Source organism: Trichechus manatus, unplaced genomic scaffold (assembly GCF_000243295.1).
Source record: "Trichechus manatus latirostris isolate Lorelei unplaced genomic scaffold, TriManLat1.0 scaffold00049, whole genome shotgun sequence".
Taxonomy (NCBI): Eukaryota; Metazoa; Chordata; class Mammalia; order Sirenia; family Trichechidae; genus Trichechus; species Trichechus manatus.
This window is the reverse complement of record NW_004443985.1, coordinates 3388759-3403997: the sequence shown is the minus strand read 5'-3', so window position 1 is coordinate 3403997 and position 15239 is coordinate 3388759. Positions and strand designations below refer to the sequence as shown.

At 42.5% G+C, this 15239-nt stretch overlaps 1 non-coding gene across 1 annotated transcript; it reads right to left on the bottom strand.

Annotated features, from left to right (window-relative positions):
- Nucleotides 1-1445: 1445 nt before the first annotated feature.
- On the bottom strand, nucleotides 1446-1553 carry LOC111820763 (U6 spliceosomal RNA). Its single transcript, XR_002824285.1, has one exon. It is a non-coding gene; the product is annotated as a U6 spliceosomal RNA (small nuclear RNA).
- Nucleotides 1554-15239: the final 13686 nt, after the last annotated feature.

Here is a 15239-nt window from a genome sequence, read left to right as displayed (position 1 = left end):
TTAGCTTCCACTGGTCACCCTGAAATAGAAGTTATTTCTATTTATATATTGCTATAAATAAAAATCTAATTTCATGTTTACTTTTGCTTCATCTTTAAGCTAAGGTGATATCACATCCAAAGCAGAAGAAGGAACACTCTGGACTGTGGCGTGAAGAAGGAGGTGACTGGGGGAAAGGGTAGAAAAATAAAGTTCTCTTTCCAGTTCTACCATTAACAAACCGGAGCCGTACCTGTCTATCCATAAATAAGAAGGTTTTACTGAGGTTATTCTGACTCTAAATTATTATCTTCAACGGGTTCATCCAAAACAGGGACTCTTGACAGAGTGTGCTTCAGAAAAGACAATGACCACAAAAGAAAAAGAAACGTGTTCAGCCTACTTCTCCTGGAAAGTGCGCCTTTAGTGTAAGTCAGTTCTCTGGAAACATCTGCCTTCGTTTGGAAGTTCACAGTGCTGGGGACACTATCATGTAGGCTGTCCACACTGAGAGCCTTTTATGGAGGACAAACTCCTTTTTGTTCCCAGCTAGATCATATGAAAATATTGGAAGATACAGAAAGAGAAACCCTCTGTGAACAAGACCCAGCATCCTGCAGAGAAACAGACACTGGGCCTGACACTTGCTTGTGTGAATTGTCTGGTATGGTGCGCCAGGCTCAACAGCAGAACCAGAACTCACTTGTCCATATGCTCTGGTTTTTTCATCCAACTGACAAAACAGCAGAATAGGGTAGTGTGTCAAGTAGTCCTTAGAGACAGAGTGAGATCGTTAGCCCACAAGTCATGTGGCCCCACAATAGCAGGGGAACTCCCTGTATTAGAAAATCGTGGGCACTTATATGTTCAATGTTTTATCAGTGTATTTCCTAGGCAGCCATCCCCATGCAGGGTTGTCCGGAACAAAGCCAGGCACCTGGCATCCCCACGACCTCCCACTTCTTTCAGTGAGAGACAGCTTGGGAGCTGACATGGAGCTGAAACATGATACCTATTTTCAATATGGCGCTACAGGAAACCCTACCATTCCTTACATTCTAAGAAAACCACTCTACTTCAGAGAGTTGGCCTCAGTCATGACTTGATTGCTTTATATCATGAGATGAACCACACATGAAGTAGAAGGTAAGTATTTAGGACAATGCTGCAATATTGAAAAAAAGAATATACCAAAACTTGATCTCTTAAAAAGACATATTTTTTTAATCTTTAGTTCTGATACTTCTTCAGAAAAGAAAATGGATATTCTTTTGTGATGTGAAAGCTGCATTCATATAGAACTAAAAACCTCTTCATAGCTGGAAATGCAATGTATGAGTCCTCACCCTGATGGAGGAGTGATTCCCTTTCCAACACTGACCCAAGAAAATCCTAACTGGGGCTTATTCCCGTGGATAAAAGAGCTCATGACAAATTTGTTTAACAAATAAATCTTTTTTTTTTTTTTTTTAATGGAACGCTTCACAAATTTTCGTGTCATCCTTGCGCAGGGGCCATGCTAATCTTCTCTGTATCATTCCAATTTTTAGTATATGTGCTGTGGAAGCAAGCACTAACAAGTAAATCTTTTGATAAGTGAAAATTGTTACTTTTCTACATTAAAATGGGTTCCATATTCCATTTCAATTTTTGTGTCAAATACCAAAGAGGAAAGAACTTCTAATGCTATAGTAAAGCCATGAACTGAAGTTATTTAAAAATAAGTAATTTTTAAACTTTTTTTAGCTCCTTACACTAACTGAAATCTGACTGAACCCAATGACACTGCTTGTTATGGATTGAACTGTGCCCTCCCAAAATGTATGCCATCTTGGCTAGGCCATGATTCCCAGTATTGTGTGGTTGTCCTCCATTTTGTGGTCTGATGTGATTATTCTATGTGTTGTAAATCCTAACCTCTATGCTGTTAATGAGACAGGATAAGAAGCAGTTATGTTAATGATGTAGGACTCAATCCATAGGATTAGGTGGTATCTTGAGTCAATCTCTTTTGAGATATAAAAGAGAGAATCAAGCAAAAAGGAGAGGGACCTCCCACCACCAAGAAAGAGTCAGGAGCAGAGCGTGTCCTTTGGACCTGGGATCCCTGCACTGAGAAACTCCTTGACCAGAGGAAGACTGATGCCAAGGACCTTCCCCCAGAGCCGACAGAGAGAAAGCCTTCCTCTGGAGCTGGCACCCTGGATTTGGACTTCTAGCCTCCTAGACTGTAAGAGAATAAACTATTGTTTGTTAGAGCCATCCACTTGTGATATTTCTGTTAGAGAAGCACTAATAACTAAGACACCACTTTTCTTATAGTCCTCTCAGAGATGACTGTGACTTTCTCCTAAACCTCAAGTTCCTGTGTATTGGGAGAATGAGGTAGGTAGGTGTCCTTCCATCTCCCCATTACTACTTCCAGACTTTTTTTTCCTTTCGTTACTTCCAAAAACTTCAGCAATTTTACGACAAATGCCAAAAGCTCCCACTCTTGCAGCCGTCTCTTGAATTCTCAGCCATCCTCCCTCATTTGCCTTTTTCTTCTTGATTCTTGTCATCAGTCTTGGTTGCTTCAACATACACGTCGAAAATCCAGCCGACATGATGGACAAATGCTTCTTTGCCTTACTTTCAATGATCGTTTCCTCCACCCTACATCAACCACTCATTTCTTGTCATCCCCAAAATCTCAATGTCAACCTTCCCGTTCTCTGCATATCATCTCAGTTATTCTTACTGGGAATGACAAACTAAGCAAGTTAGTCTAATCAGGTCATAATATAGGAATGCATTCAAGAAAAAGGCATGGGTTAGAGAACTGGAAGTGAAGAAAGATGAGAGATAGTAATACAGACAGGAAGTGACTTTGATATACAAAGATAAAACCGTAAGGTTGAAAAAAACAAGATGGCAGACACTAGCAAAAAGATTCAGATTTCCCTCTCCTGGCATGCCTTCCAGGTCAACAAGTTTCATGCATACTAGCTTTGATCAAGAGTTGGCTAGGTAGACACTGGCCAGAGGAGGGAAAGAATCAAAATGGTAGGTCATCTGAGATTGACTATGGAGGGTTCTCCTCTTATTTCTAAGATCCAATAGGCTGGAGACAAGACTAGCAGCAAGCTGAGAGGTGCCTATGTGGGTCCAGGAGGGGACAGTGTCATGGGCAAAAGAGAAGGACTCCCAGGAATTATCAGTGTCTATATAAATTCCTAATATTTGGAATACATTGTCTATGTTCTTTATAAATTTCTTATTCTACTCCAGTCACAAGAGTACTTTTTTGGTGCTATTCCATAATTACCTATGGAAATTATATAAAAAAGCACGGACAATGCACTAAATAAATGAGCAATCTACATAAAAATGGTACGTAAGCCCTGGGTCCTGGTATGCAGAACTCAGTAAATGTTTGCTATCATCATTATTGTTATTATTGGGATGATTATTGTTATTATTAGATTACACACACACCACTTGACTCTAGATCTCATTCCCCAAAGCCTGCAATCCCAACTAATTTAATGTTGGCTTATCTCTTAAGCCCTCCCTTCATCAAGAGGAGTATACATTCTTATAGTCCTTTATCTGCCAACAGTGAAAAGCCTCCCACCCAAGTCTCATTCAAGCAGCTTCTCTTTCTCTCCCAGTTGTCTTTAGATCTACTTCATCTCACCTAGTTCACCCAACAACAACTGAAGTCAGCATCATTATAGATGATGAAGCTGGGGCTGTGAAAAGGTCAGTAACCTCCCCAGGTTTATACAATTAGTCAGTTACAGTGCCAAATATAAATCCATAATTATGGGAGAGCCATAGTGTCTAATTATTTTGCATCTCATCTATCTTTGCAAACCATGCAGTGTCTGACACAGTGTCTGACACCTATTAAACACTTGATCTGTGTGCCTTTGGATTATATCAAACTGTAGTGTTAGTTCATTCACTCGAGGGTGTCATTCTAATAACTTGTCTTTATGGTTTCCTGAGCTTTTTGAGCTGTTGGGTGAGTTTGGAAATTGTCCTCAGATAATTTCTATACTTTCCACCAAGTGATCAAATACTTATGGCTGTTGCATTGTTATAGTTTGAACCTCCAAGGAAAATTTTCCAGCTGAATTTTTTGAAATTCTATTATAAAACAAACCAAGCTTTGATATTCTAGCATTGGCAATAATGATCTACTCCATTCAACCCCAAAGAAATAACCATACATAGGCTGTATCATGAACTTCAGAAATCAAAAAATTAAACAAACAGGAGTTATATATTCATGTATTGACCTTTGTCCTAAATTATTTAATGACTTTGAATTTTTGATGTATTCTCTTTGTCTTTCTTCTGAAGCATGATGCAAACTCTTCTAGGATTTACTTTTAATGAAGAAATACGTTCCTTCAATTGCTAACTTTTACATGTTTATGGACATGTATTTAATAAAAATATAATTCATAATAGAGTTTCCATGAAAGGATCCATTTCAGTTTTAACTACACTTCAATTAGAGGCAAGGCTTTCTCTTGCAAATCATTGTTTGCAATGGAAAATGAGGAAAAAAAATTCCCACTGGCATGTGTGTTTAAAGTTTCTAGGTCAACTGGAGCCTAACCTTCTTTCTTTCAACTTAAATTGTGAAACTATGGTTTTCTTTGGATTGTGCCTTTCTATCTAGTGTGGATTAGGCACTCAAGAGAAGCTCCAACAATAGTTCTTATCTGTCTGGAGAACAGCGAAGCCTTTGGATCTTATAGATATTATTTGTCTAGAACAGGTCATTAACGGTTCATCATGATAAATACCTTTTAAGCTGTGTGGCTACAGAAAAAGTATATGGTCCACTTCCTCAGTAAGTGCGTAATCTAGGTGGAAAGATAAATAATGTTCCTAAAAAGACAACTGAAAAGCAAGGCAGGAGGTATAGAATTGTCATACGAATGGTGTAGAACAAGGGTAGCAAATATAGGATCACTCCCACCTCTAATATCCATGGCAGACTTTGCTAATAAGTCAGATCTTCTTTTCTCGATGAGCCTGATAGATCCTTCTTTGAGCATCTTCATACCACAGTACATCTGGTAGCCAACACCGATCAGCAACAGTAGACAAATGCAATGACATCTATTGACATTCTTGATATGGGTAATGCTCTAGGAGTCCAAAAGCAAATGAAGTCAGATGAGGATGAAACAGTTAGACAAGACTTCTTGAGGACAGTAGGACATGAGCTTGGAATGTGGATGATATCTACGTTAGTGGGAAGGACAGCCGAAAGCATTCCAGCAGAGGGAATGGTGTGAGCAGAGGGAATGGTGTGAGCAAAGGCATTTCAGTGAGAACTGTCTCAGTGGGTTTAGGATGGTGAAGAGACCTTGCAAACAAGAAGAATAACTTTACCAGCCCATCGCCTAGTTCAATAATTGCTTTTCTGTATCAGGAAAGTAGATGCAATCAGCATTAATTTCCTATACTCCTCTCCTTCCCTGATGGGGAAGGGGTTAAGAGCTCAGCTGCTAACCAAAAGGTCAGCAGTTCAAATCCATCAGCCGCTGCTTGGAAACCCCATGGGGCAGTTCTACCCTGTCCTATAGGGTCGCTATGAGTCGGAATTGAATAGACAGCAACGGATTTGGTTTTTGGTTCCTCTCCTTCCATCCTTCAAGGATTTTAAGGCCGTTTGTCATAGTCAGAAAGATACATCTGGAAGGAAAACTGACTTAAAAACATAGAAGAGAGACATTCTCGGATAGCTGCAAATTTCAAAAATATGCATTAAGCATTTTTCCCCCATCATTTAACAATATTTAAAGTAAACTTCAAACAAGTATATAAGGAGAGAGTGAGACTCAGCCTTCTAATACAAAAGGTCTGCCTTTCCTTGCAGACCAGCAAAAGATGAAAATGCTGTGGAACAAGAAGTAGTTTACACTCAGCAGACCACAGGCAAAAGGAACAAAAGGAAGTCCAGACGGGATGACAAAAGAGAACATGCCATTGGGCAAATCTATCTGGTCGAGTGAAAAGGGAATTCTAAATCAGTGCACAAACCCCATTACAAAGTATTCATAGCTGCGGCAAGTACTTAGGCCTAAGTTAATTGTTTTGAAAAGCCTATAGAGGTATTATTCTATAAGTGAGTTCTGTTGTTCTCAGTCTTTTTTTAATGTCTCCTGAAACTCATTAAATAACCTCTTCAGATCCTGTTAGACACAGCCATTGGAATAAGATTGACTTTGCTCAGCTATTGTATTTAAGATTCTGTGCTCAGAGTGGGCAAAACAGGTAAACAGTCTTCTTAGGTCAATGGCCTTAGAAGCAGAGCCTGAGACAGGGGTCTGGGTACACAGGGCTTCCTTGGAGAGCATTCTCAGAAGAAGCTTACAAAGGAGGAGGGAGGGAAGCAGGACAGGGCAACAGGAGGAGCTAAGCAAGAATCTGGTTTCAGGTACAATCTGGCCTTGCCCTGCTCTACAAGGAGCTCTGGAGCAAAAGCTACACCCCAGAGTTGTCCCTCATTGAGGCAAGAGGACTGGCCTTTTAGACCCCAAATTCATCACTCTCACAGCTTCACAGGCCAGGTAGCTCCTCTAGCCCAAGACAATTTTACAGGAAAGATGGGCAGCTGTGAAATGTTAGCTGCCAACACTCACTCAGCTGGGAAATCACTTCCACCACCCTGGCAGAGGGTAACTAGAAGGCGCACCACGGTGTCTGCTACACAGTCCCTTTGCAGAATAGTGTCTTACTTGACCTCATTTTTGTCAAGCAAAACTCCACCACAGTAATACTAGACAAGCTTCATTCCAGCATCTCCAGGCCGCTGTGTCTCACAGACACACCTTCAGACCCTCTGGAGATAGGTGCCAACTCCCACATTTTTTTACATGGACTAGTCTCCACGGCCCCAGATCTGAAATGCTTTTCTAAGTAGAAACAGGAACGAAACAGCACTGGAAATGATTGCTATCAGGCAAGTCTTCTACATGTCAGGAAACCACAAGAGAACTTGTCACTGAGCACCAAGGACCAGGGGAAAGCAGCCCCAGGGAAAATGGAGCGGGAGGAAAGTCCCTGGCAATTTCAAAGTGAGGCAGTCTATTGTCAGATACAGTCCATCTTCTGGAGTCAACGAATAAGGAAGACAGAAGAAGAACTGGTGCCTTTGAATTATGGTGTTGGCAAAGAATATTGAATATACCATGGACTGCCAAAAGAACGAACAAGTCCATCTCTGAAGAAGTACAGCCGGAATGCTCCTTGGAAGTGAGGATGGCAAGACTTTGTCTTCTGTACTTTGGACATTGTCATGGATTGAATTGTGTCCCCCAAAAAATGTGTGTAGCAACTTGGCTAGGTCGTGATTCCCGGTATTGTATGATTGTGTTATCTGATGTGACTTCCTTATGTGTTGTAAACTCTATCACTATGATGAGATTATATGTGATCTCCTTATGTGTTGTAAATTCTTTCACTGTGATGAGATTATACTGAGGAGGTTGACAAGATTAGATAGTGTCTTAACGCAATCTCTTTTGAGATATAAAAGAGAGAAGCCAGCAGAGACACATGGGAACCTCACACCACCAAGAAAGCAGTTCCGGGAGCAGAGCACGTCCTTTGGACCAGAGATTCCTGTGCTAAGATGCTCCCAGACCAAGGGAAGACTGATGCATCACAAGGACCTTCCTCCAGAGCCGACAGAGAGAGAGAGCCTTCTCCTGGAGCTGATGCCCTGAATTTGGACTTGTAACCTACTGGACTGTGAGAGAATAAACTTCTCTTTGTTAAATCCATCCACTCATGGTATTCCTGTTATAGCAGCACTAGATGACTAAGACAGACATGTTATCTGGAAAGACCACTCCCTGGAGAAGGACATTGTCTTAGTCATCTAGTGCTGCTATAACAGAAATACCACAAGTTGATGGCTTTAACAAAAAGAAATTTATTTCTTCACAGTAAAGTAGGCTAAAACTCCAAATTCAGGGTGTCAGCTCCAGGGGAAGGCTTTCTGTCTGTCAGCCTTCTCATCAACATTCCCCCAGACTAAGAGCTTCTCCATGCAGGGATCCCAGGTCCAAAGGACACGCTCAGCTCTTGGCACTGCTTTCTTGGTGGTATGAGGTCCCCCTGTCTCTGCTCGCTTCTCTCTTTTATATCTCAAGAGATTGCCTCAGGACACAATCCAATCTTGTAAATTGAGTCCTGTCTTACTAACACAACTGCCACCCATCCTCCCTCATTAACATCATAGAGGCAGGATTTACAACATATAAGAAAATCACTCAATACCAGGAATCATGGCCCAGCCAAACTGACGCACACATTTTTGGGGGGACATAATTCAATCCATGACAGACATCATACTTGGTAAAGTAGAGGATCAGCAAAAAAGAGGAAGACCCTCCGTGAGATGGATTGACACAGTGGCTGCAATGGTGGGCTCAAGTATACGAACGATCGTGAGGGTGGCACAGGACCAGGCAGTTTTATTCTGTTATAACACGGGGTCGTTACAAGTTGGAACCGACTCAATGGCACCTAACAACAACAACTGGAGTCAAACAGACCTGCCTGTGTTCCCAGGTCTAGAGAGTTACAAACGGCCTCTGACCCATAGTCTCCCCTTTGGTTAAACAGGATAATAAGATGTGCCTTGCATACCTGTTAAGAGGAGAAAATGTTTGAGGATACCCCTAATACAGTGTTTAACTCATTGTGTGCATAGCTCAGTAAATGGTAGTTTACTGCCAGGGCAAATATTTCTAAGAACTAATCCCTGTTCCCCACTCCCAAGGAGACCTGGTGGCGTGGTGGTTACAGCACTTGCTGCTAACCAAAAGATCGGCAGTTCAAACCCACCAGCCACCCTGCAGGAGAAAGAAGTGGCAGTCTGCTTCCATAAAGATTTACAGCCTTGGAAACCCTGTGGGGCAGTTCTACTCTGTCCTACAGGGTCGCCATGCTTCGGAATCGACTCAATGGCAACGGGTTTGGTTTATATGGTTTCCCCATTCCCACCCACTGAACTTCACTCCCCAAGTCCAAACAGCTGGATTCACTTATCCATTGCAGAAACCAAGCAAAAGCTACCAACAGTCAAATATTAATTTAAAAAAAGCCATGGACTGGAGCATAGGTAAGAAAGGTAGAGCTGCATTCTTATAGAGCTACTTTCTCTGTCTGAAAGACGATATTAAAAACCATTTTTTGTTGATACTGTGTGTTTTTAGTAATGGAAGCCATGCTGAGTCAAGAATCCTTTCTGAACTTTTGTTATGAAATATGGATTTGACATATGACATATGCCCCAGTGAATTCCGGTGGAACGAGAGGTTGTGGTATGAGGCAAGGATAACAACGTTTTATCTTTGCAATTTTCTTTTCTTTGGTGAAATTTTTCAAAACATGGGGTAATACACAAAGGCACCTGTAACGGCCACACAGCAACGTTGTTCTAGCCCCCTTCTTCTTAGTGCTGTCTTCTCTGCATTGCCTTCCAGATCCCTGGACAGGAAAATCCTTTCCAACCTGTTGGAGCCATACTTCATCTGGCACCGTGCCTACTCCTGGATTGGTCCTCACCAGAAAGAAGGGTCTTCCTTTTCTCTTCCATTTCCAGCCTTCACTAAGCTTCCTCATGAGAGAGAATCTGAAGGATATTTGGTCACATCTGCCCCCGTGGTTATAGTTCCACACTGTAAAACTGTTTACGATGGCAAGGTCAATAAGAAAATACAGCAATCGATGCTACCATGTGAGAGAGTGTCTTCTGATTATGGACCTTCACACCTCTGGTCAAAGCGGTCCAATCCTCCCATAATTGCATTGTATTCTGCAACTGCTCTTGGGCAACGGATTAATGAGGAGGGGCCGTCTTTGTTCTTTATTTTGACACTAGTGATATCCTTTGAATTATGGAAAGTGGACAAAAATATCACAGGTTTATTATCCTGCCACTTTATTGCCGATACACCTCACTTCGTATGAAACCTAAGTTCTCCACGCTCTAATTTTTCTTTCCTCTTCAGCATGTCTGGTAGCCCCTTTCTAGTTTGCACTGTACCTACAGTAGACAGTCCCCTTTCATTCATGCTTTTCAAGTGATAGGACATAAATAAAAATTGTCGAAGGCAATGAGCCTGTGAGAATGGTACCATGAATGACACAGTCCACGTACAACACTCTCGCCGAGGGAGAGAGATGATTCATTGACTACGCTTTTTTGCCCCACAATAAATATCAAACTGACTCACAAAGGTAGTTTGTGTGTCAGCCAAGCACCAAACTTTGTAGCCATGTTGATGGGCTTTATGGGCATGTATTGTTTTATTGATGAACAGCCCTTGAATGGCACCAGGCTTTCATCAGCTGCCATGACACCTGGTGGCACATACACCTCCTTTAGGCGGCTACTGAGAGCATCGATAATTGGGCACAGTTTGTGGAGCTGGTCGTAGCCAGGTTCTCCCTCGGGCATGGTTTTGGAATTGTCATTGCAGTGTACGTTCTCAGTCAGTTTCTTGAATCTGGTGTTAGTCATAAGGTATGAAACCAACTCAACACCCAAAGCGGGGTCACTGGACCAACAATGCCTGAGCTCTGGAAAGACATGTATACTCATCAGTATGTGCACGGCAGTCAATGCCTTTATTTCCTCTATGGTTGTAGGCTTCCAGTTTTTGGTTGACCTTCTAATCTCTTGCTCTCTACATCATCTGGTGAACTCCTGGGTTGCATGAAGATTCATTTAGTCCTCCATAGTTTCCAAAATCTCTTCCATAAATACGGACAAAAAATAATCTACTTCTGTGTCCGTATTGGTCAAGACCAGGTAAACTTTGGCATGTTGCTGAAGCGAGGTCGTTAGATTATCGAAGTAGGAGACATCTTGAACCATTCCCCTTCATTTTCTTTCCTTCATCATGGGCATAGTCATCTGCTTCAACTCCTTCCTCTGCAACATCAGCTACTTCCCCATCCTCTACTACCATGTCAGTGTTGTTTCTACCTTTAGAATGTGCTGTAGATTCCACAAGACAGGTAAGGTCTTCCGAGGCATTCTCATCACACTCCTCCTCTGAGTCTTCCTCATGGTCGGGTAGAGAAAAGAAATAATCAAGAATTTCTTTGTCCTTTCTAAATTTCTTCACCATTTCTAAAACAGAAGGATGTTCCAGAAAAAAATAATTGTTGGTTCTGCAAAACGAGGATTATACCTATACCATTCCTCCTAACAAACGTAAGAACACACAAGGGGAGCGAATTGCCTAATTCAGGCGTCCTGCACAAATAAATAAAACCAAAGGAATTTATGCCTCTGGAAAATTACCACTACAATTAATTCTTTTTTGTAGCAAAAGTAATACTTACAGCTCAGAAACAAGAAGAGCAGTCCTGGAAGATTGCAAGGCACCAATGCACAGCAGATCAGGGATGCCACAACACGTGGGTAAAATGAATGGTGGTTAAGAAAGTATGGTGCCCGAGAATACATTATTCTCGTGATAAGCACATCCTCGCAGGTACACAGGAACCAAGAAATATACTTACAAGGCTCATCTCCCATTAAAAAAGCCAAAAGAGACAAAAGTTTTGAAAAATCACACCTCCAGGATGCAACACCTAATACAAGACCCTTTCAAAACTGTAATGCCGCACCAACGCTTATTTCTTCAGTTTCACACAGTTAAACAGGTCCTCACTTGGTGGCAGCATGCACTGAAAATAGGGAAGCAACTTTCCAAGAATCTTGAGAGGTGGAAAATATAGTTGGGCAAATATTTATCCCATTACTCACAAAAGAGTTATAAGACACCAAGCATTAGGAAAAGGAGGAGGGAGATAACCCTTGTGGAAGGGACAGGGTGAGATGGAGAATTTGTCTGAGCTTGCATCATTGTCACTGAAGAGCTTTGATTAAACCAAAATGGTGTTAAGTTGTCGTTCTTCCCATTGCCTTCTGATAAAAGCCACAAATTGCCAACAGTCAAACCACTGCTCCTTGTCATCTAGTGTGGATAACACTTGTCTGATCCTGGAGATTCTCTCCAGCCTTCATCTAAACAACCCCATGTGGACAACCGTAATCTGATGCCCAGGGACTCTTATAAATCTTGCTCACCCTCATCCCAGGAAAGGAGGATGGGGATGGGTGTGGGGGCCTTGGAGGCATGAATGGAAAGTATGAAATATACATCCCCCCCACTTTCTTCTGTCTTGCCTGTGCTTGGCCCTTTCGAACTTTAAACGTACCCAAAAAGACTCCAAGAAGCACCAGATACTGTTTAGGGCTGTTCACGTCCACCACCCACAGGGAGCTTGGCCAAGGTGCCAATTCTATTCCGCCTGCAGAGTTGTTTGGGAAAAAAGCAGTGGGATGTAACAATTTACACTTGGATCTTTCTTTTATTTGCTCAGAATTTGTTGTCCCCTTCCATTTCTCCTCCCCCTCCTTTCCCTTTGACTCCAATTAAAAAATTCCTTTGTACAAAATTTCACTCCACAGGAACCTATATCAAATTTAGGAAGCCAACGGTGTGCAAAGAACCCTCATTTCAAGAGGGTAGGACAGAGCGTGCCATGTAATCAAAGGCAATTGAAGACATTCATGCTATTGTGAATATACATCCTTTGCATACACGATTATGGAGAATTGTTCAGAAAGCTTACACACTGTGGTGCTGGATGGTTTCCAAAAGGCACTTACGACATAGGAAGCACTTATCTGGGGCTTGCAAACATGAGTTTTGTTTGTGTTCTTAAGCATGTTTGGCAAAACAATGCAGGCTCTGCTTTCAGAGTATTTGGCCCTAAATAAAAAAAGAACGTGTCAGCAAATCCACCAAGAAGTACAGTAAACCCAACCCTTGCTGGGAAAACTTCTTCTGCTGGATCCAGACAGTGGCTGAGGTAGGCTCTGTTTGTTTCCAGCTGAAAGCAACATCTGGCTGCAATCACCAAGAGTCCAGGCTGCTTTGATCATATCTTGCCCAGCAGTGGAAAACATGACTGGAGGCCCAGGGTGGTCATTGCAAAGCTTCCCAGTGATTGTAGCCTACCTGGAGTGCAGTTCCAAAATAAAAACAAACCCATTGCCCTCCAGTTAATTCCAAACCGTAGAGACCCTATAGGACAGAGTAAAACTGCCCTATAGGGTTTCCAAGGCTATAAATCTTTACGGAAGCAGATCTTTCTCCCATGGAGTGGCTGGTGGGTCGAACTGCTGACCTTTTGGTTAGCAGCCAAGTGCTTAACCACTGCACCACCAGGGCTTCTTGGAATATAGTTAAAACCCATTGCCATCGAGTCGATTCTAAGTGATAACGACTCTACAGGACAGAGTAGAACTGCCCCATAGGATTTCCAAGGAGCAGCTGGTGGATTTGAACTGCCGACCTTTTGGTGAGCAGCCAAACATTTAACCACTGCACCACCAGGACCCCTGGAGTATAGTTCCCAAGAAACCAAACCCGTTGCTGCTGAGTTGATTCCGACTCATAGTGACCCTAAAGGACAAAGTAGAACTGCTCCATAGGGTTTCCAAGGAGCATCTGGTGGATTCAAACTATAAAAGGTTTGGTTAGCAGCCGTAGCTCTTAACCAGTATGCCATCAGGGTTTCCAGAGTATAGTGAGGAGGGCAAAACGCCCCTGTGAGCAGGCTGATCTCACCCTGGGCCTCCTACTGACCTCAAATATTTATAATCTGCTCCAGATCACATCAAGTACCACCTGCCTTCTCACTGGATTTCTTCAGCAAGGGGTAGGTTTTGGCAAAGAATATTGAATATCCCATGGGCTGCCAGAAGAATGAACAAATTTGTCTTGGAAGAAGTACAGCCAGAACGCTCCTTAGAAGCAAGCATGGCAAGACTTCATCTCACGTACTTTGGACATGTTGTCAGGAGGGACCAGTCCCTGGAGAAGGACGTCATGCTTGGTAAAGTAGAGAGTCAGTGAAGAAGAGGAAGACCCTCAATGAGATGGATTGACACTGCGGCTGCAACAATGGGCTCAAGCATAACAACGATTGTGAGGATGGCGCAGGACTGGGCACTGTTTCGTTCTGCTATACATGGGGTCAATATGAGTTGGAACCAACTTGACGGTACCTAGCAATAACAACAAGGAGTGGTAAAGACCAGATCCAGAGAGTGATCTTATTTCCACAGCAAATAGATACAAAAAGTGGGCACCATAAAAAAATAAAAATAAAAAACTTCACATGGGCGTGAAAAACATAAGTAAATGCTTACCAAAAACAAGCAAAATCTCCATGCGAGCCCTTGAAAAAATTAATAAATTGAAGAAAAGCACATGTATCCTGAAGCAAAGCAAGTCCCAACTTCATTCTGCTAGCACTGAAGCGTATCATCTGGGAATTGCGTAGATTTTGTAGATAGAACTAAATTAAAAATTCAGCACTGGGAGCTGAAGCCCATCTCTCCAGCTCATGAACACAGGACAGTGGGCTGGATGATTTGAAGACCATGTGCCCCATCTCTTCCTGTTTATAAGGGCTTATATGGAGTTGTAACCTGTTACTTCCCTAATAAACCCCATAATCGTCAGTATGGTCTGTGAGTCCTGTGTCCATTGCAAGGAATTGTCGAACCCAGCAGAGAACTATAGAGTGCCATGGGAGGGACCAGTGGTGTCAGAATTGGTGAAAAGGTTGGAGAGTAGCTGTATGTCTGAACTCCACCTTATTTTAGGAATCAGCTCTGGGCTGATGCTGATGTTGAGTCTCCTCTCTCCCCGTGAAGTTAGAGGACCTCTGTCTGATGCCACACCATTTTTACAGAGGAAAAAAAAAATGCTTCAGTAAAGCCAGGATACCATCTTGTTTAATTCTCACAACACTCTAAGGTAAACAGTACCATCATTTGACACGGGAACAAATCAGGTAAACTCAAGGCAAGCAACTTGCCCACATTCAGTCCACTGGCAAATGGAGGTAAAGCCCACCCTTGCTTAACTCCACAGCCTGTGCCTCATCCTGGACACATCGTCCTTCTCTGAAGTTTACGGTGGGCGTGGCTTTCTGGTGCTACGCCCTTTCCTTAGATGTGGAAACCCTGGTGGCACAGTGGTTAAGAGTTTGGCTGCTAGCCAACAGGTTGGCAGTTCAAATCCACAAGCTGCTCCTTGCAAACCCTGTGGGGCAGTTCTACTCTGTCCTATAGGGTCGCTATGAGTCGGAATCGACTCATGGCAACGGGTTTGTTTTTTTTGGTTTTGTTTTGTTTATCCTGGTTA